General features: G+C 45.9%; 1 protein-coding gene across 8 annotated transcripts in view; it reads right to left on the bottom strand.

The window, feature by feature from the left end:
* PTPRT (protein tyrosine phosphatase receptor type T) overlaps positions 1–23,747 on the bottom strand; it is a 648,808-nt gene that overhangs the window by 606,348 nt on the left and 18,713 nt on the right. The gene's annotated exons all lie outside the window — the stretch shown is intronic.

Here is a 23,747-nt window from a genome sequence, read left to right on the forward strand (position 1 = left end):
TTCCCAGTAAGTGCAGGTCAACCGCAGTTCCGGAATTAGGCCTAACCGCCATTCCTGAAAAAATGAAAAACTTACGTGTGCAAACCACAGGTGCTGCAGCTTGCTTAACAGCTCGCCAGCCGTTCTCACGCCCAGTATGGATTACACGTGATTGCACAAAGGTTAGAAAGGGTACCGTATCCCCGGATAACATGTATGGATAGCGTACACATTCAAAATATATGTCTATACATCAGGAGGCAGGCTCAGACGGTGTTAGGCCCAGTATGGATTGCACATGATTGCACAAAGGTTAGAAAGGGTACCGTATCCCCAGATAACATTTATGGATAGCGTACACATTCAAAATATATATCTATACATCAGGAGGCAGGCTCAGACGGTGTTAGGCCCAGTATGGATTGCACGTGATTGCACAAAGGTTAGAAAGGGTACCGTATCCCCGGATAACATGTATGGATAGCGTACACATTCAAAATATATGTCTATACATCAGGAGGCAGGCTCAAACGGTGTCAGGCACAGTATGGATTTAACGGCCCAGACTACACAGCGGAGGAGCAGGGAGAGGTAAAGATTGCAAATGCTGGGGCCCTGCCCAAGCAAGGGGGGCCCACTCGTGGGCGTCGGTACTGGCACTGGGCCCCTCATAGTACAGCTGTGTGTCTGACGGCGGGTGTGCACCACCACCGTCAGAGACACTTGATTGCACTATGAGGGACCCTGTGCCAGTGCCCGCGCCCAAGAGTCGGCCTACCCACCTGTCCAGGGCAACGGCACTCGCACGGTGTCGTGCGCTAGGTGGTGACCCCGGCCATGGGGGGGAGGCAGCACAGTTAGGGAGTTTTAGAATGTGGCATATGTTGATGTTGGACATTCAGCTGATGCAAAAGGTGAAATAGGTCAAGTCCCAGGAAGAGGTGGACCAAAGCAAGCCATGTTTCTGTCACCCTATGTGTCATCAGGGGAAGGTGGGACAAAATCCTTGGAAACCCATGCGTGGTTCATTTTAATGAAGGTTAGATCATCCACATTTTGGGTTGACAGACGGGTCCTTTTTTCTGTCGGGATTGATCCAGCTGCACTGAAGACTCTTTCCGATAGCACACTTGCAGCTGGGCAAGCGAGCTCCTGTATGGCATATTGTGCCAATTCAGGCCAGGTGTCCAGCTTAGCGGCCCAATAGTCAAAGGGGAATGACCTGTGTGGGAGAACATCGATATGGGAGGAAAAGTAGTTTGTAACCATAGTTGACAACTGCTGTCTCCTGTCACTTTCCATCGATGCAGTATTACCAGTTGTGTGAGCGGTACTTGAAAAATCAGTCCACAACATTGTCATGAAACCCCTGTCTCCAACGCCACTTCTGCTGTGTGCACCACGAACACCTCTGGCAAGCTGCCCCCGGCCCGTACGGCTCGTGTGAGAACCATCACTGCTGCTGTGTGCTGGGAATGCCTCAAGCAACCGATTTACCAGAGTTGCTTGTTTATTAGCCAATATTAGGTCAAGGTTCTCGAGTGGCATGATGTTTTGTAATTTGCCTTTATAGCGTGGATCCAGGATGCTGGCCAATCAGTAGTCGTCATCGTTCATCATTTTGGCAATGCGGGGGTCCCTTTTTAGGCCTCTTTCACACATCAGGTTTTCGCCGTCAGGCGCGATCCGGCGCTTTTGACAGAAACCGGATCCGGCGAAATGCAATGCCGGATCCGGTTTCCCCCCCATTGACTTGCATTTGCGCCGGATGGCCATGCGTTTCATCCGGTTTTCGCCGGATCCGGCAATGTGTCGCGATCCGGCGTCTGGAAAAAACGGCTACTGTAACGTTTTTTGTCTCCGGCGAAAAAGCCGGACACGCCGGATCCGGCGCGTCCGGCTTTTTCACACAATGAAAGCCTATGAGCGCCGCAATGCGCCTGATCCGGCGATAGCCGGATCCGGTGGCCGGATCCGGTTTTTTGGTCTGAGCATGCTCAGTAGCTCTGCCCACAAGACATATATAAAAGCAAGACAGTGGGACCCACAGCCACACCCAACATGCCACCCAAGAAAGCAACCAAGCGCAGCAGGAGAAGGCAGGAGACCACTGCAGCACCATCAGCACCACCACCACCCCAAATGGAGCAGCAAATGGAACATGCTGAGGAGGGGAGGCCAGCAGCAGATGAGAGACGGTAATTATCAAATCCCCCATTCCTCCAAACTAGGGCTATTGAATATCAAGATATTCATTGGCCCTTTGTTTCTCTTTATTCAACAGCCGCCCAATAGATGCAGCAGCAGCAGCAGCAGCAATGGCAGCAGCTGGAACACCACCCACAGGCATGGAGTGTGGCCACCAGGAAGACAGCACATCATCTTCTGGGAGCCCTCCCTCGCATCGTCAGCGTTTGACGGTAAGTTTTTATTTCCAAAATCCATCATCTCTGTAATATATGTCTATTCATTGCCTTTTATTTCAAAACAGGATTCACAAGATGAAGAGGAGCTCCCAGAAGAAGAAGGAAGGGGTGGACAGACACTTGGAGTGGGCTCACAATTGGTAAGTTTTTTGCATCAAACGCAGAAACACAACATCACACTACACACAACACATAGAAAACAATGTTCTGCAGACCACACACAGCAAACAAATGCCTACATCCAAAGACATAACATTTTTTGTTTTCTTCTCTAGTCTTCCCAATCTGGTGCTCGGCCAAGAGGTCCTCGCAGTGCCTCCCAGGGTCGTCGGCGACAGCAACGCGGCGGTCACCAGCGTGTAAGTATAAATATTTTTGCTTTGTTTTTTTGCACTTTTTATTTAATTTCTTTTGTGGAGGCTAATTATGTTATTTTTGTCTTTTTCTTTAACAGCCTTCACAGCGTGCTCCCGACTCTGACGTTGAGGATGGAGGACTCGATGTGGACCACCTCATCGATCTCGTCAGAGAAAGGGAGCCGCTCTGGAATATGGCTGACCGCCGCCACGCTGACCTTATCGTTACCCGACGACTCTGGGAGGAAATCTGTTCGCTCCTTGTGGGCCGCTGGGAGGACCTCGATGTTCGGGCCCAGATTAAAGAGCGTAAGTATATACAGTACCGGTTGCTTGATGTAAACCAGTGTTTCCCGAACTCCAGTCCTCGTGGTCCCCACGGATCATGTGTTCAGGATTTCTATTTACTATGGAAATCCTGAAAACATGACCCCTGGGGACCATGAGGACTGGAGTTTGTGAAACACTGATGTTGTATACTAACCACTCCTTTCTCGTTTCAGGGAACAGAATTGTGAATCGGTGGCGGTCTGTGAGGGATCGTTTCAAGAAGGAGTTCAATAAAGAGATGCGGGCCCCGAGTGGATCTGGAGGACGCAGGAGCAAGTACAAGTACGCACAAGCCCTGTCGTTCCTCCGGGAAACAATGGTCACTAGAAGGTAAATATTACACACCACATGTGAAAAAAAATGTTAGATGTAACTTTTTTTTTTCAGCCAGGGCCATACCATGTCAGTATTTTAATTGTTTTTTTTTCTCTTTATTCCACAGCACGGTGAGCAGCACTCGGGAGCCTGCACGATTGGACCCTTCTGAGGCGATCCCTGAGGAGACCGGCACCGAGGGACACTTCGACTGCCCCGGTACATCTGCACCTTCCCAGCCTTCCCACACATTCGACCCATCTGTCCCATCCACCAGCACAGGAGCATCGTGGCCGCCTACATTACATGAAGCTGCTGGTGAGGAGATCGCTTTCCCTTTACCCCACCCTTCTGCCCCTGCCACCTCTAGTACACCTGCGGGTACTGGGCGGCAGCGGCAGAGGGGTCAGGAAAAGAGTTATGCGCCAGAGTTCTTGCATCTGAATGCATCTTTCCAGAACTGTCTAAAAGTCTTGTCAGAGCAAATCTCCGCAGGCTTTCAGCAGATCAACTCCAGCATTCTGGAGGTGAAGACACTTCTGCAAACCATGCATTCAGAAGCAAGATCTTCGCCAAACCACACCTTTTTCAGGTCTGTTGTGGAGCGCATGGCAACACTATCTCCTACCCAGCAGATGCATGTAATGCATTCGTGCCACGGTGCTCTACAGCAGGTTACCTCCCAACCTCCACCTCCCACCACTGTAGTTCCTCCACCTGCACCCCCTCCAGCCACTTTCCATCCTCCCCCTCCTATTACATCTGCACCCCCTCCAGCCACTTTCCATCCTCCCCTCCTATTACATCTGCACCCCCTCCAGCCACTTTCCATCCTCCCCCTCCTATTACATACCAGCAACCTCACCAGTACCAGCAACCTTCCCAGTACCAGCAACCTCCCCAGTACCAGACATCTCCTCACTTCCAGCAACCTGCCCCGTCCCAAACTCCTTCCCCGTACCAAACTCCTTCCCCGTACCAAACTCCTTCCCCATACAACTTTCCATCAACATCATCTGCTCCTACAGTCCCTGCCCAACCCTCCACTCCACCGCCCACCACCTCTTCTGCCTCCCACATGTCCACCCATTCTGTAGCTTTTTCCACACCATCACCTCTAACTGTTCCTTCCCCACCACGATCCCAGTCCTCTCTCCACACTCCCATTGTCGAAGTGTCCCGCAGCCCCTCCAGCAGTATTTCCACCACACACTACACCGAGTTATAATGTTTTTTTTGTAATAAAAATGCCCATTTGGTTGGTTTCAAACCTTTATTAAAAAAGTTTTTTTAACTTTAAAAACAGTTTACACAAAAAAAAATATTTTAAATAAAAGTTAAATTATTGTTTACACTGGTTGTCTGTCATTTCTTTCTGTGGCGAAATATGTTTAAAAAAAGGTTAAATACAGGGTATTTAAAAGGTAAAAAGGTATTCAAAACCAGGTATATAACTGTGGGTAAATTTTAGCTTTTTGCCACAGTTGTGTTCCTGGTTGTGTTTGAAGCAAAGTATTTCACCTGAAAAGTTGTGTTTATTGTTGGTGATTTCCTAACAATGTACACAACTTTTGTTAAAAGGTGAAATACTTTGCATAAAACACAACCAGGTACACACCTGTGGCCTAAAGCTAAAAATAGTAAGACCATGACAAGATAGCCAACTTTGGTTGGCAAAGGTATATACTGTTGGTCCAGAAGGTACACAAGTTTGGTTAGGGCACAAATCTTTCACACTCTGTCATCCTGCCAGTGTACTCTGCCTTGAGGTGACATAAAGTATAGTGCAAAATTGTCCCTCATTACTGAAACCGTCACAGAACTTCTAGTGGTAATATTTCCAATGACAACATCCATCTTCGCCAGTAACTTGCTCTTCTCTCCAACCTGCACTTTCTCCTCTACAACCTGTCAAAGAAGGGCTGTAGGAACATGCTATATATAGTTTTCCAGTAGCCAATCCCGTTCGGAAGGCCACAAGGGTCAATTTTAAAAACCAGATCCGGCGTAATGTGTCGAAAAACGGATAGAAAAACGGATGAACCGGATGAGACGGATCCGGTTTTGTCTGTCAAGAACAAGACGGATCCGGCAGAAAACCGGATCCGGCACATCAGGTTTTACAAAACATTTGCCGGATCCGGCATTCCGGCACGACGCCGGATCGCGCCTGACGCCGAAAACCTGATGTGTGAAAGTAGCCTTAGGATCAGCAAGGCATAATCTGACATGTGGGCAAATGTTCCCGGTGTCAATGATGCACTGCGAGTGCTGGTTGGAGGAGCACTTTCTGGCAAATCCACATCCCTCCAGTCACGCACAAACCCTGTACCAGACCTTGCCACGCCAAAATTTTCACTTGCCCCACGAGATGCATCCTCCTCCCCTAAGTAATCATCCCCATCATCCTCCTCCTCCTCTTCTTCCTCCACCTCGTCCAGGAGAGGTCCCTGAGCAGACAATGGCTGAATGTCATCAAGGATTCCCTCCTCCTCTTCCTCCTCATCAACATTGGCTGCAGAAGCCTGCTCCTTAAGGTGCGTCAAAGTTTGCATGAGCAGACGCATAAGTGGGATGCTCATGCTTAGGATGGCGTCGTCTGCGCTTACCAGCCGTGTGCATTCCTCAAAACACTGAAGGACTTTACAAAGGTCTTTCAGCTTCGACCACTGCACACCTGTCAACTCCATGCCTGCTCTCAAAGTGCCTGGCCGTGTATCCTCCCACAAATGCATTATGGCCTGCCTCTGCTCGCACAGCCACTCCACCATGTGCAGGGTGGAGTTCCACCTTGTTGCAATGTCGATAATGAGGCGGTGGTTGGGAAGGTGGAGCAATCGCTGCAGCTTCTGCATATGAACGGAGTGTACAGGCGACCGGCGGATGTGCGCGCACAGTCTTCGCACCTTCTGGAGCAGGGCTGTTAACTCCGGATAATTTTTGAGGAAGCACTGCACCACCAGGTTCACGGTGTGAGCCATGCAAGGTATGTGGCTGAGTTTTGAAAGGGCTATGGCTGCCACAAAATTACGGCCGTTATCACTAACTACCTTGCCTGCCTCAAGATGTACACTGCCCAGCCATGACTCAGTCTGTCGCTTCAAGTACTCGGCCAGCACCTCGGCGGTGTGTCTGTCGCCCAAACACATCATCTGCAACACAGCCTGCTGACGCTTTCCACTAGCTGCTCGATAGGGGGACACCTCGTGTGCAACAGTGGCAGCTGCAGATGGAGTGCTCGTACGACTGCGCTCTGTGGACGAGCTTTCGCTTCTGGAGGAGGAGGAGGAGGAGGAGGGTCGAATGCCTACAGCCAACTGTTTCCTATACCGTGGGCTAGGCAGCACTGTCCCACCACCGCTGTCCCCTGTGGACCCTGCATCCACCACATTAACCCAGTGCGCAGTGATGGACACGTAATGGCCCTGGCCATGCCGACTGGACCATGCATCAGTTGTGAGGTGCCCCGTTCCGCTCACTGACTGCTTGAGTGCATGGACAATGCGGTCTTTCACATGATGGTGGAGGGCTGGGATGGCTTTGCGAGAGAAGAAGTGGCGACTGGGTAGGTCATAGCGTGGTACTGCATAGGCCATGAGTTCGCGGAAAGCTGCGCTTTCCACCAACCGAAAGGGCATCATCTCAAACGAGATTAGTTTGGCAATGTGGGCGTTCAAACCCAATGTGCGCGGATGAGAGACTGAGTACTTTCTTGACCTACTCATAGTGTCTGGGAGGGTGAGCTGGACTTGAGAGCTGCATATGGTGGAAGTAGCGGTGGACAGGGCGGACTGAGAGAGGGTTGATGTTGGTGATGGAGTTGGTGTTCTTTCTGATGGCCTAGAATCAGTCTTTCATTGATATAACAGTGGGATTCCCTGACTGCTGTGGCCTTGCAACGACACCTCAACATTTGCTGCTGTGCTAACCGGTGGGCTTACAGTGGGGGAAACAATGTAGCGTTGCTGACTACCTTCGTTGTGATCAGTTGCACATGTGGCACTTGAGGTTTGGTGTTGTGTCCACGCTTGCAAGTGCATGGTGTTTAAATGTCTAAGCATGCAACTGGTATTCAAATTTTTCAGATTTTTCCCTCGGCTAAAGGTCTTTGCGCACTTCTTACAGATAACCTTGGCCTGATCATGAGGATTTTGTTCAAAAAAGTGCCACACTGCACTCTTCCTACTTTGGCAGACATTTTGCGGCCTAGCACGCTGTGATGTTTTGACCCTCTGGACAAGCTGTCCACAACTCTTTTGATTTTTGGAACCTGTCTTTGGAGTGCTCCGGGCCTGCCAGATAACAGCTGTTGCGATGTCGATGTCTGCTGTGGATGCTCCTCATCTGAGCTATTGTAAGCAGCACCCTCTTCCCCCAATGGATGCCAATCTGGGTCAACAACTGGGTCATCCATCACCTCCTCTTCAATGTCATGTGCACCTTCCTCTGTGTCACCGTGTATGGTGGTATAGTGTGCGGGAAGGGGCACCTGAGTCTCATCAGGGTCAGAATCTGGCTCTGTACACTGCGAGGACAATGTAGTGCTCTGAGTGAATGTACCAGCAGAATCATCCATCAGCGGCTGTGCATCAGTGCACTCCATGTCAGATTCATCTTGGCCTGGGTAATTCACCATTTGACTTGATAATCCAGGCATGGTATGTGAAAACAGCTCCATGGAGTAATCAGTAGTATGGCCTGCGTCATCCTTCAATCTTGGTTGGGGTGAAGGACACAAGGAAAGGTGTGGTTCATGAACATGAGCCTCCAATGACGACTCAGTGCTTTTACTTTTTACAACTGAAGAAGAGGAGGCGATAGAGCTGGAGGCTGAGTCAGCAATGTAAGACAAAACTTTTTCCTGATGCTCTGGCTTTAAAAGCGGTTTGCCAACTCCTTGGAAACTAAGCCTTCGAAGCATTATGGAACCAGACGATGACGCAGGCTCAACACCTCCTGCATTCGGTCCTATTTTGCTCTTGCCACTACCATCAGATCCACCACCAACACCATCATTACCAGCTGCCAACCCCCGCCCAATTCCACGGCCTCTTCCACCAGCCTTCCTCATTTTTGGTAGAAATGTAGATAAAATCCAACAAACTATATAGTAATGTAAAACAAGGTACAAGGTGTCTATAGGACAGGGGAGATTTTGAATTTCTGCTCACACTAGTGGACACTGGACACTTTTGGATTGTGTGAGGCCCACTGAATATCTGAGCGCTATGTCACAGGCTCGATGGCACAGCTGTGACCAAAGTGACTAGAGGATAAGGGAGATTTTGAATTTCTGCAGACACTGGACACTTTTGGATTGTGTGAGGCCCACTGAATATCTGAGCGCTATGTCACAGGCTCGATGGAACAGCTGTGACCAAAGTGACTAGAGGATAAGGGAGATTTTGAATTTCTGCAGACACTGGACACTTTTGGATTGTGTGAGGCCCACTGAATATCTGAGCGCTATGTCACAGGCTCGATGGCACAGCTGTGACGAAAGTGACTAGAGGATAAGGGAGATTTTGAATTTCTGCAGACACTGGACACTTTTGGATTGTGTGAGGCCCACTGAATATCTGAGCGCTATGTCACAGGCTCGATGGCACAGCTGTGACCAAAGTGACTAAAAGATAAGGGAGATTTTGAATTTCTGCAGACACTGGACACTTTTGGATTGTGTGAGGCCCACTGAATATCTGAGCGCTATGTCACAGGTTCGATGGCACAGCTGTGACCAAAGTGACTAGAGGATAAGGGAGATTTTGAATTTCTGCAGACACTGGACACTTTTGGATTGTGTGAGGCCCACTGAATATCTGAGCGCTATGTCACAGGCTCGATGGCACAGCTGTGACCAAAGTGACTAGAGGATAAGGGAGATTTTGAATTTCTGCAGACACTGGACACATTTGGATTGAGTGAGGCCCACTGAATATCTGAGTGCTATGTCACAGGCTCGATGGCACAGCTGTGACCAAAATGACTAGAGGATAAGGGAGATTTTGAATTTCTGCAGACACTGGACACTTTTGGATTGTGTGAGGCCCACTGAATATCTGAGCGCTATGTCACAGGCTCGATGGCACAGCTGTGACCAAAGTGACTAGAGGATAAGGGAGATTTTGAATTTCTGCAGACACTTGTGGACACTGGACACTTTTGGATTGTGTGAGGCCCACTGAATATCTGAGCGCTATGTCACAGGCTCGATGGCACAGCTGTGACCAAAGTGACTAGAGGATAAGGGAGATTTTGAATTTCTGCAGACACTGGACACTTTTGGATTGTGTGAGGCCCACTGAATATCTGAGCGCTATGTCACAGGCTCGATGGCACAGCTGTGACCAAAGTGACTAGAGGATAAGGGAGATTTTGAATTTCTGCAGACACTTGTGGACACTGGACACTTTTGGATTGTGTGAGGCCCACTGAATATCTGAGCGCTATGTCACAGGCTCGATGGCACAGCTGTGACCAAAGTGACTAGAGGATAAGTGAGATTTTGAATTTCTGCAGACACTGGACACTTTTGGATTGTGTGAGGCCCACTGAATATCTGAGCGCTATGTCACAGGCTCAATGGCACAGCTGTGACCAAAATGACTAGAGGATAAGGGAGATTTTGAATTTCTGCAGACACTTGTGGACACTGGACACTTTTGGATTGTGTGAGGCCCACTGAATATCTGAGCGCTATGTCACAGGCTCGATGGCACAGCTGTGACCAAAGTGACTAGAGGATAAGGGAGATTTTGAATTTTTGCAGACACTGGACACTTTTGGATTGTGTGAGGCCCACTGAATATCTGAGCGCTATGTCACAGGCTCGATGGCACAGCTGTGACCAAAGTGACTAGAGGATAAGGGAGATTTTGAATTTCTGCAGACACTTGTGGACGCTGGACACTTTTGGATTGTGTGAGGCCCACTGAATATCTGAGCGCTATGTCACAGGCTCGATGGCACAGCTGTGACCAAAGTGACTAGAGGATAAGTGAGATTTTGAATTTCTGCAGACACTGGACACTTTTGGATTGTGTGAGGCCCACTGAATATCTGAGCGCTATGTCACAGGCTCGATGGCACAGCTGTGACCAAAGTGACTAGAGGATAAGGGAGATTTTGAATTTCTGCAGACACTGGACACTTTTGGATTGTGTGAGGCCCACTGAATATCTGAGCGCTATGTCACAGGCTCGATGGCACAGCTGTGACCAAAGTGACTAGAGGATAAGGGAGATTTTGAATTTCTGCAGACACTGGACACTTTTGGATTGTGTGAGGCCCACTGAATATCTGAGCGCTATGTCACAGGCTCAATGGCACAGCTGTGACCAAAGTGACTAGAGGATAAGTGAGATTTTGAATTTCTGCAGACACTGGACACTTTTGGATTGTGTGAGGCCCACTGAATATCTGAGCGCTATGTCACAGGCTCGATGGCACAGCTGTGACCAAAGTGACTAGAGGATAAGGGAGATTTTGAATTTCTGCAGACACTGGACACTTTTGGATTGTGTGAGGCCCACTGAATATCTGAGCGCTATGTCACAGGCTCGATGGCACAGCTGTGACCAAAGTGACTAGAGGATAAGGGAGATTTTGAATTTCTGCAGACACTGGACACTTTTGGATTGTGTGAGGCCCACTGAATATCTGAGCGCTATGTCACAGGCTCGATGGTACAGCTGTGACCAAAGTGACTAGAGGATAAGGGAGATTTTGAATTTCTGCAGACACTGGACACTTTTGGATTGTGTGAGGCCCACTGAATATCTGAGCGCTATGTCACAGGCTCGATGGCACAGCTGTGACCAAAGTGACTAGAGGATAAGGGAGATTTTGAATTTCTGCAGGCACTTGTGGACACTGGACACTTTTGGATTGTGTGAGGCCCACTGAATATCTGAGCGCTATGTCACAGGCTCGATGGCACAGCTGTGACCAAAGTGACTAGAGGATAAGTGAGATTTTGAATTTCTGCAGACACTGGACACTTTTGGATTGTGTGAGGCCCACTGAATATCTGAGCGCTATGTCACAGGCTCGATGGCACAGCTGTGACCAAAGTGACTAGAGGATAAGGGAGATTTTGAATTTCTGCAGACACTTGTGGACACTGGACACTTTTGGAATGTGTGAGGCCCACTGAATATCACAGCGCTATGTCACAGGCAGAAATTGGCTAGTGTATCACAAACTACAAGGTGTATGTAGAATTAGGCAGAGTAGGAATCTCCCTAGAGTGCAGGTCTGTATGAACGGAACATGTCCTCGACTTATTCTCACAGAGTGACACAGATAGCTTCACTGTGGCTGTGATAACAGCCGTTACACGGTACTGTGTGAGGAGCGTACAGCGCTGTATGGTGTGAAAAAATGCAGGCTCAGTACCTCAGCAGGACAAAAAAAAAAATTGGGATTGCTTTTAAAAAAGCAGTTTGCAGCTCAGTACCTCAGCAGGACAAAAAAAAAATTGGGATTGCTTTTAAAAAAGCAGTTTGCAGAGCAGTGGGTAAACGGCAATGCAGCTGTCAGGAAGCCTTAGAAGGCAGCCCAACAACCAACACCACTGATACACCACAATATAGCCTCCCCTTGCACTGCACACACAGTGACTGGTGTGTTGTACAGGCACAATCGCTAGCAGCAGAAGCAGTTTTTTTTTCTTCTTCCCTGCCTAACGCTCTCCCTACAGAATCAGCAGCAACCTCTCCCTATTCTAAGATCGGCAGAAGTAAGATGGCGGTCGGCGTGCACGCCCTTTTATACCCCCTGTGACACCCACCAAAGCAAGCCAATCACTTGCATGCCCTTCTGAAAGATGGTGGTGACCCGTGCCTATGTCATCACGTTGCCCACAGTGTCCGTGGATCCTGATTGGCTGTAAAAGAGCGCAAAACAAACTTTTGAAACGCGACTTTGGCGCGTAAGTCGCCGACCTCGTGGCCGACCTCATCCTAGGGTCGGGTTTCGTTTCATGAAACCCGACTTTGCCAAAAGTCGGTGACTTTTGAAATTTTTCGACCCGTTTCGCTCAACTCTAGTTATCATCATTTTACAACTCTCACCTATAGCACAGTTACTGGTTAGAGGCAAAAAGACATTTTGACATTCAGATTTGTCGACTTTGCCAAATTTTTCTAAAAAATGTTATTCACGATCAATAGATTTGTGCAAATCTCAATACTGGAAAGTGAGAAATTGCTAGCAAAATACACATGGAGAAGATAGGAGAGAGAGCACCCCACTGACCATAAGGGCTTACAGTTTATAGGAGAGAAAGAGAGAGGGTCCCGCTCACCATAAAAGCTTTCATTCTACAGGAGACAGAGACCTACCCAGTCACTCTGAAGATGGAAAATGTCTATGCCAGTGATGTAACTTGAAGCTTGTGGGCAACAATGAAATATCTACAACATGGCCTCCTCTCATAGGTCTTTAATTATTATAGTCTATTCATGTGGGGTAGAGGGCAACCAATGCACCTTTTGTTATGGATCTGCAACACAGGACTAGGGTAGAAGGGGGAAACTGACCCTGTACTATGACTAGACTGATACCCTACGATGGAGTGGGCGTCCCATTCCTTGCGAATAGACTCACCGATGATCCTAGGTTAATCTCGAAGACCTATAGATGGGGAAGGAGGTCCCTGAAAGATCTAAGGACTGGGTACAAAAAGGGTGACCTCCTAATAGATTGCACAGAGTAGGCTGCAGAAACCAACGGAATAAAAAAACAAAGACTGGCAGAACCTGAGGTCCCAGCACTGCACAAATTACACACACAGAAGGCAAAACAAAGCACCAAGCCAGAACTCAAGCGGATTAACACTGTTGTCCAGCAAGGACTGGGAGGCAGGTGCTGGGTAACAAAGAGTGATACCATCATCTGACTCAAGACAAACCCAGCGCCAGAGGAAAAAGACCAGCAGCCAGAACACCACAAGAAAATGGTGGATAGTCACAAACTAAACAGATTCCTTTTATAGTTATGCCCCTGGACTCTGCCGTACCAACTGTGCTCTGCTGGGAACCGCTGAACTTTGATGGCCCAGTAGTGACCATCACTGCACAAGGTATGATAATCCATAAAATGTCATAGCTGTAGGGCTTTATGGAGGAGTCTTGAGGCAACGCAAAATGGCGTTTGCCTGCTCTGTGGTGCTTCAGAAGTGTGGGAAGTGGTGCCAGGCATTTTTTTTTTGCGAAACGCAAATCAAATACAGAGATGTTTGAATTAGCATGAAACTGCGAATTTCAGGAAATTTGGCTCAAACTTGATCCTCCATGAATTCATGCCCTCATGTCTAGTTCTGATGAACAATGGAAAAAACTATGGAAAATAAATTTTTGAAAAAAAGTTTATATCACCCCCCTTTTCTAAGGATATATATATATATATATATATACACAGTGTATATATATACACAGTGTGTATATATATATATATACTGTATATACATGTATTTGGTATATGTGTGTCATATGTGTAACTGTGAGCTAAGTAAGCGTCATTAAATTTATACCAAATGTCTACGTTCCCATGATGAGCTTTATGGTGTGTTTTTGATACAGATTTTCTGCACTATTTCTGCAACTATTAAGTAAGATAGGTTACTAGCATTTTTTCAAAAATCTGCAGCATCAAAAATTTTCCAAAAAGCTCATCGTGAGAACGTAGCCTGAGGCCAGATTCACATTACCGTAGAATATGGCTGAGTACTATGCGAGAAAACCTCCTATAGCATTCAGCCCAGTGTTAATCTAAGGGGCAGCTCACATCACCATTTTTTTCCTCAGGCGTATTCGACGTGGGTGTAAAATCGGCACTGATACTTGGCCGAGATTCGCCAATGCAAGCCTATGGATGAGAGAAAAAATCACACAGCACTCGGACCATGCGAGTGCTGTCCGATTTTTATGTACCAGTGTCCTTTGAAAACCCGGCAATTCAAGTGCTGCATACAGTAAAATCACAGGGTGACCAGTTAGTAGATAGAATAGATTTATACACATAGAATACATAGATATATAGATGTCAGTGATACATACATATACAGTTGGTGCACAAAAATGTACATACCCCGGCAGACTTTTTGCTTTCTTGGCATTTTTTCAGAGAATATGAATGATAACACCAAAACTTTTTCTCCAGTAATGGTTAGTGGTTGGGTGAAGTCATTTACTGTCAAACTACTGTGTTTTCTCTTTTTAAATCATGATGACAACCCAAAAAAACAGGGGCTCTGTAAAAGGTCAGGTAGACCAGCAAACATTTTGTTCACAACTGCCAGGAAAATTTTTTGAGATGCAAACAAAAACCCACAAATAACATCAGCTGAAATACTGGACTTGCTGAAAACTAGTTTTGTGTCTGTTTCAAGGTGCACAATAAGGAGGCACTTGAAGAAAAATGGGCTGCATGGTCCAGTCGCCAAAAGAAAGCCATTACTGCGCAAATGCCATGAAGTATCTCACATACAATATGCAAAACAGCATAGAGACAAACCCCAAAATGTCTGGAACAAGGTAATTTGGAGTGATGAGACCAAAATTGAACTTTTTGCCCACAAGCATAAAAGTTACATTTGGATAGAGGTCAACAAGGCCAATGATGAAAGGAACACCATTCCCACTGGAAAGCACGGAGGTGGCTCGCTGATGTTTTGGGATGTGTGAGCTACAAAGGCACAGGAAACTTGGTCAAAGTTGAAGGAAAGATGAATGCAGCATGTTATCAGCAAATACTGTATGCAAATTTGCAATCATCAGCCCAGAAGCTGTGCATGGGACGTACTTGGACATTCCAACATGACAACGATCCAAAGCACAAGGCTAAGTCGACCTGTCATTGGCTACAGCAGAACAAAGTGAAGGTTCTGGAGTAGCCATCTCAGTCTCCTGACCAGAATATCATTGAGCCACTCTGGGGAGATCTCAAGCACGCAGTTCATGCTAGACAGCCCAGGAATTTACAGGGACTAGAGACTTTTTGCCAAGAAGAGTGGGCAGCTTTACTATATGAGAAAATAAAGAACCTCATCCACAACTACCACAAAAGACTTCAAGCTGTCATTGATGTTAGAGGGGACAATACACAGTATTAAGAAATGGGATATGTGAACTTTTGATCAGGGTCATTTGGATGTTTTGGGTTGTCATTATGATTTAATAAGAGAAAACACATTAGTTTGACAATAACTTCACCCAACCACTAACCATGAGTGGAGAAAAAGTTTTGGTGTTATCATTCATATTCTCTGAAAAAGGCCAAGAAAACAAAATTCTGCGAAGGTATGTAAACTTTTGAGCACAACTGTATATATGTATAGATATTACATAGATAGATAGATGTCAGTGACACACCTATACATATGTATATACAGTATATTACATACGATAGATAGATAGATAGATAGATAGATAGATAGATAGATAGATAGATAGATAGATAGATAAGCGGGTTTTACACTAAGCGATATCGCTAGCAAAATCGCTATAACGTCACTGGTTTTGTGACGTAATAGCGATATTGCTAGCGATATCGCTATGTGTGATACTTACCAGCGACCGGCTCCCCCGCTGCTCATCGCTGATCGCGCGAGAATGTCCGGCTCCATTTCTCATCGGGCGCTTCCTGCTGGGACTTCCTGCTGTGACGTCCAGCGACGCGTGGAGGCGGGCGGGAGGACGCAGGATCGCTGTGTGTGAATGGTAAGTATCGTGCGCTGCGTCGCTGCTGCATCGCTGTGAGATCTTTCTGTATGAAAGCTCACTAGCGATCATTTAGCGATGCACCAGCGATCCTGACCGGGTCGGATCGCTGGTTGGATCGCTGGTGCATCGCTAAATGTAAAAGGGCCTATAGAGAGAAAAGCCGGCAATTCAGCAGCCATGTACTGTAAAATCACAGCAGGTTATCAGACAGTGACGAGAATCGGACCAATTTTTTAGACATTTAGTGTGGTTCCAACTTAGGAGATCAGATAGTCGTATAGACCGCAAGATAATGATAAAAACTACAATTTGTGCTGCAAAAATCAAGCTCTCATAAAATTCTATCAACTGAAAAATAAAAAAAGTTATAGCTCTTTTACAGCAAGGAGAAAAAATTGAATGTGAAGAAGACTCCACTGGGACTTTGCTGCCCACGGGCCCACATAAACCAAGGGCTCGCATGAACTATGTTTACCTCTCTTACATACAGACTGTTAGATGGTTAGATAATTATGATTAGTGCACAAGTACAATCAGTAGAATGTCTTTAGTTATGACATGCAGCTTTTATGTTTGTACAAGCTTCCTACAGTCTTTCTATCTCCTCTATATCAATATGTTCATGATGATCCAGTCATTCCCTCTCACCCTGCTTGTCTGCTGCTGGCAGAAATGTCTATGATCTTCCGCAGACTCAGTTTGGAGGTAGTGTTCGCTGAGAGCTTCTGTTGATTTTTTTTTTTATCCATTACTTTTTGGTGTGCTTTTATTTTGTGCTGTTTGAGCCTTTGCTTTCATCTTCTCATGCTTTTGAATGAAAATAACTTTCATGAATTTGCTTCCAAAGTCAATGAGTTACACGTCTAGTTACATAGTTACTGAGGTTGTTAAAAGTCCTGTTCATCAAGTTCACCTTTCCTTGCATTTCCTTTCTGGCGCTGTCACGCTCTGCTGTGATATGTATGTCACAGACAGTGTATTAAGAAGACAAAACAAACAGCAAGAAACTAAAACATATCGTGATTTCCCTTATTATTCCACACTCCGTCTGCATTCAGTTCTGGAGCCAATGAGTATCTCCATGTACTACAGCTCTGATAATTTTAAATGGATCGGAGGATAAAGCCCAATAAAAGCTATGTTTAATGAGAATGCAGATGACAATGGAAGGTATTTTTGTACATTGGCCAATTCTAACTACAGCAGAATAAAATAGCATGATGTTTTTAGAAACTGCATTTACTGCTCTCATGGTGCTCTCCACCTGTCAAAAACTATGGTATTCTGAGTTAATAAATCCTCATCGTTTAGCCAAAGCCAAAGTGGATACGAAGATTGCTTATAACTTGGGGTACATTGCACAGTTTCTCCAATGATTTAATTGAGATCTGTGGAATTCTTAATTTCTCCTATGGGGGTGCTATGGTGAAACTGAACAAATTCTGCTAAACACCTTAGATCTCAAGCTTCCAGCAATGAGACACATAGTTTGTGATCAGGAGATGCTACTGAAGGCGTATTCTGTCAAAACAAGTTTTTCAATTGATAATAACTTTTTACTACAGCTGGAAGCCAGAACAGAGTACTTATGGTATATTCACCATTCTGCCACCCAGGCCGCAAGACTATGGCCATGAGGAGTTCAGTGGAGCGTACATCACGTGTATCTTCAGTGTCATCCAGTTGAATAGAGAGGCAAGGTGCATTACCAGTCAACTCTTCCGGGCTGCCGTCTAGCAGCCGAGTGTTAACTAGGAGAGAACAGGGATCATTTGTTCCCATGTTCTGGCAATTGATGTCCCTACACTGCACTCACGATTATTGTGTAGCCAATGGAGAGGTGATAACTTGTTTCGGCTGGAATACCTCTTTCCCTCATTTAAAAGAAAAATGTTTGAAATGCGTATAACTCATATTGTTCCATTCTTTCAACTCTCTTTCAAATCTGTCTCTGACTGCACCATATTTTGGTTATGATGCCAATCCTATAGTACAGTGTCTCTCAATGTTCCTCAGTCAAGGTATCTCCAAAGATATGATTTTGCACTGTGCTGCTATTAAGCACAGCAGTCATTGTTGGGTGAGGGTATACAGCAGAGATGAGTGTCATTAGAAATCCCCCTGCAGGTCTCCTCTCACAAAGTTGTCAGCTCAGTCCCTCCGACCACACTGACTGCTGTGAGATGAAATCTGGAGGTGTTTGTAATCAGACTCAGCTCTACGATATCTAATACAGTAGGTGCAGAGATTAGGGAGGTCCATCATTATATCTCACAGGACGAACATTGCTCTTCTGACCTTCTTGGGGTGTGTTCTTTTTCCCATTGCATGAAGTTTTCTAATTAGGATTGTTTAACTTCATGCAGGGAAAAAAGTACACACCCTAAAAAAAGAATTAATGATAACACCCAGCTGGACGTCATAAATTATAACCTAAACTTTATAAGCTAATATCTCTGCAATGGAGATGAGAGATGAAGAAATAAAAAAGATTTTATTTAGTTCTGCAGCCAATATTCTTATCATGCCCAGAAATCATTTTTATATGCAGATACAGTGGGGAAAAAAAGTATTTAGTCAGTCAGCAATAGTGCAAGTTCCATCACTTAAAAAGATGAGAGGCGTCTGTAATTTACATCATAGGTAGACCTCAACTATGGGAGACAAACTGAGAAAAAAAAATCCAGAAAATCACATTGTCTGTTTTTTTTTCATTTTATTTGCATATTATGGTGGAAAATAAGTATTTGGTCAGAAACAAGCAATCAAGATTTCTGGCTCTCACAGACCTGTAACTTCTTCTTTAAGAGTCTCCTCTTTCCTCCACTCATTACCTGTAGTAATGGCACCTGTTTAAACTTGTTATCAGTATAAAAATACACCTGTGCACACCCTCAAACAGTCTGACTCCAAACTCCACTATGGTGAAGACCAAAGAGCTGTCAAAGGACACCAGAAACAAAATTGTAGCCCTGCACCAGGCTGGGAAGACTGAATCTGCAATAGCCAACCAGCTTGGAGTGAAGAAATCAAATGTGGGAGCAATAATTAGAAAATGGAAGACATACAAGACCACTGATAATCTCCCTCGATCTGGTGCTCCACGCAAAATCCCACCCCGTGGGGTCAGAATGATCACAAGAACGGTGAGCAAAAATCCCAGAACCACGCGGGGGGACCTAGTGAATGAACTGCAGAGAGCTGGGACCAATGTAACAAGGCCTACCATAAGTAACACACTACGCCACCATGGACTCAGATCCTGCAGTGCCAGACGTGTCCCACTGCTTAAGCCTGTACATGTCCGGGCCCGTCTGAAGTTTGCTAGAGAGCATTTGGATGATCCAGAGGAGTTTTGGGAGAATGTCCTATGGTCTGATGAAACCAAACTGGAACTGTTTGGTAGAAACACAACTTGTCGTGTTTGAAGGAAAAAGAATACTGAGTTGCATCCATCAAACACCATACCTACTGTAAAGCATGGTGGTGGAAACATCATGCTTTGGGGCTGTTTCTCTGCAAAGGGGCCAGGACGACTGATCCGGGTACATGAAAGAATGAATGGGGCCATGTATCGTGAGATTTTGAGTGCAAACCTCCTTCCATCAGCAAGGGCATTGAAGATGAATCGTGGCTGGGTCTTTCAACATGACAATGATCCAAAGCACACCGCCAGGGCAACGAAGGAGTGGCTTCGTAAGAAGCATTTCAAGGTCCTGGAGTGGCCTAGCCAGTCTCCAGATCTCAACCCTATAGAAAACCTTTGGAGGGAGTTGAAAGTCCGTGTTGCCAAGCGAAAAGCCAAAAACATCACTGCTCTAGAGGAGATCTGCATGGAGGAATGGGCCAACATACCAACAACAGTGTGTGGCAACCTTGTGAAGACTTACAGAAAACGTTTGACCTCTGTCATTGCCAACAAAGGATATATCACAAAGTATTGAGATGAAATTTTGTTTCTGACCAAATACTTATTTTCCACCATAATATGCAAATAAAATGAAAAAAAAAACAGAGAATGTGATTTTCTGGATTTTTTTTTCTCAGTATGTCTCCCATAGTTGAGGTCTACCTATGATGTAAATTACAGACGCCTCTCATCTTTTTAAGTGGTGGAACTTGCACTATTGCTGACTGACTAAATACTTTTTTTCCCCACTGTATATGATAATCTGTAAGTAAATAACATTAAATTCATGCCTGCCTTACTGGAGCAAATGATGTTATATCACATGCTCACTTCCAGTCATCGGGGTAGTGCAAGGAGCATTAATAGTCACTGCTCCCTCATTGATAGCCTGTTCTACAACATATGGATGCAGAGCAGACTGTCAATCAAAGTGTAGGAAAGTGAATATACCATATTCGCTGTATAATGAGCGGTGATGAATATAATAGCTCCATGTGCCTCCCCAATGACTTGAAACCAATGGCTGCAGGGAGGATACAACTTTATTTTCTCCCTATAACTGCTGATTCATGAAGGCAGCAAGGCATAATTTACCTGTAGATTATATCAGCAAGTGATTAATGTTTTCTTTAACATAAAAGCTGAATAGATTCATTCAGTGCTTAGAATTACATCTGTTCTCTTCTATTAACAGCAGGTAAAACTAGGGACAAACATGGACAATGAAGGGCATTGGTAAAGTCAGACAGTCCTCTGAGCTGAACTGTTACGCACTTCTTCAGTACGCCCTTTGATTGTGATCTTTGAGGGGCTAAGCCGCTTGCAGACCCCAGATATCAGCCTATTTTCCATTTCTTGACTCTGGCAGTCGAATTTGGGATAGATGGGAGTAAAAATACCTTTCCCAAGGCATCGGCAGTGTGGAGCCACTGATTAAAGCTTGTTGTATAGGTTACAATTGGATTAGCTCATGAAACTTGTGGCTATAAAACAATACATATTCATCTTAAAGCTTCTCACTTCTAGAGAAATGTGAGTGGTTTTTGGTATTTTCTGACTTTTAGACAGGAAACTAAAAGCAGAAGCCAAAGAAACTACCTGTGAAAAACTTTAATGGCTTTTATGGAGTCCCCATGAGGTGAGCTCCATTCCCCATGAGTTATGTGCCCCATTGTGGATCTCTCTTCTTACCTTTAGGTTGATAAGGAAAGAACTGGCTTAAGGTTCTTCTAAATTACGTAGGGAGGAGGGAGTTTGGACTAGTTTAAACCTTCTTGACATGAGTTGGAGGCTGTAGCAAATCAGAATCATAATTATTTTAATGTTCACAATTAGTCTTGAATGCTCTTTTCATGCCCTTGAATGATAAGGAGCACCTTCACACTAATATCTATATCTAGTTAATATCTAATGACTACGTTAAGATCTGCTGGAGAGCTGCTATTACAGTACAATGAGCTAAGGGTTCAGAAGCACAATAGATATTATGAAGAGGGATAGTAATTGTAAGCACTGTTTTTATTAATACACTTACCGTATGTTGTTGCATCTGTTTCTGGTGAGTTCATTGCAGAAAACAAGATCTCCTTTTATTGCAATTGACTCTGAAAGCTCAGGGCCCAATTTATTAAGGCTGGTGTTGTGCATGTCAGTTTTAATGAAGGCAGTGCTGGAGTGAGATGAGCCTATTTCATTAAGAGGCACAGGCCACTTATTGAAACAGGTACATCTTACAACAGGTGTGCACCTCCGTAAAATATGGGTACATTTCTGGCATAAATTATGACACTAAAACGGCTTAACGTTTGAAGAATTTGCCAGGAGGGCTTCGCCAAGCCCTCTCCACCTTGGTGAAGCTTGCTGACATTGGCATAAAGCGGCCAAGAGTTGCAAAATTTTTCAACAACTTTAAATTATGCGAAAATTTTGCAACATTTTAAGGTGTTCTATGCCAGAATTTTGGAGTAAACACTCTGAAGAATCAAGCAGTCAAACTTGGCTCAGAGATTAGCACTGCTGTCATACTACACTGGGTCTGTAATTCCAATGTGACCAAGGGAAATTGTGACTGTGTATATGAAACTTACTGCTGTATATCTATCTATCTATCTATCTATCTATCTATCTATATATATAGTTGTGTAGTGACCATGGTGTCCGCTAGGGGGCACTGTGTGGGTGTCCCAAGACGGGTGTACAGGCACATCCAGAGTGGTAACAGGAGTAGGGTCTTAAATGACCGTATCCCAAGGTGGGTGGCCTTGGGATGAAGGCTTGCTTATGTGCTGATCAGGAGAGGTACTGCTGATGTTTCTGGTACAATGTGTTATGGAGAAGCCTTCAGGTGACTGGTGAGACGGGTGGGATCAATCACCTACAAACCCACCCAGGGGCGTGTGTCTAGAACGCCATAGTAAAGTGTATGTGTGTGAATGGTTGTAGGACCTGCGGTGAGGTCATGGCCATGTGATCCAGTGGGCGTGGCTACGGACCATATAAGGTGCCCAGGGTAGGTCACATGAGTGAATGCTTGGACCCAGTTGGTCCGTATGGAAGGTCTCGTCAGACCGTCTGCCTTCCTGAGTGCACGTAGAGACGTGTGTCTGATAGTTCCCTGGAGGGAATGAATGTCTGCACTGAGAAGCAGCTGTGAGGTAATCCGAACAGGGGATATAACTGTGAGGCTAGAGAGCCTGTATACCGGACATAGCAAAGCCTGTGTGACCACAGGATTAACAGAGCGGAGTTCTGACATGGACATTATGCTGATCTGATATGAACTTTCTGTTGATGTTGATGGTTTATGCTGCATAATAAACCGAATGAACTGAGTTATGTTGATAAATCAGCCGGACCTGATTTATCGGCTGCCTAGCGAGCATCCCCTACCTTAATGACAAGCGCTGCCTTACAATTGGTGGAGAATGCAAAGGGCAGTGTTGTAGCCTTGTTGCTAGGGGCAACGGACAAGGTCTGCAAAATTTGGTTGCTAAGGGCAACGGTTTCCAAAAGCACATGTTGCAGTGCTGGCAACGCTGAGCCAGGAGAGCGGACGGTCTTGAAAACCGCGTGATGTGCTGACCGGGGTCAGTGGAAGAGACTTATAGGACACCTCTGCGGTGGAGGGGTCCGAGAACCTGCGTGGCCGGCAGGTGACAGTCATGAAAACTGTGTGATATGCTGACCGGGGTCAGAGAAAGAGACTGTGGATTGCTATAGGGTGCCTCTGTGGATAAGAGGTACCCAAGAACTTGTGTGGCCATCATCAACAGGTAACAGACAGGAGTCTGTGTTCTACTGACCGGGGTCAGTGAGAAAGGCTGTGTACCTGGAGGGTTCAGTGTGCAAGGTCCTGGAGGGTCAGTGTTGGGAGGTTCTGGGAGAAGAATCGGATCCCTGGAGCATGTGCTGTGACCTTGGACCTGGTGTAGCATGAGTGTTGGACAGTCTCAGGTGGAGATGGATGTCCTGAATAGCACCCGCTGAGCCCCTGGACCTGGTGAGGCCGGTGTTTTGGGAAACCCAGGGAGGAGGGTCGGCTCCCTGAATAGCACCCGGTGCACCCTGTGTGCTAGACGGTCTCAGGAGGAGACTGACGTCCTGAATAGCACGCAGACAGGACACGTGTGTTTTTGTGCTGTGTGTATTTTTTTTCTTTTCCCTTTCAAGTCAGCTTGCGGTGGTTCAGTGGGGTCAAGAAGGTGAC

This window comes from Dendrobates tinctorius, unplaced genomic scaffold, assembly GCF_039654945.1.
Source record: "Dendrobates tinctorius isolate UK_male_01 unplaced genomic scaffold, ASM3965494v1 ptg000223l, whole genome shotgun sequence".
NCBI lineage: Eukaryota > Metazoa > Chordata > Amphibia > Anura > Dendrobatidae > Dendrobates > Dendrobates tinctorius.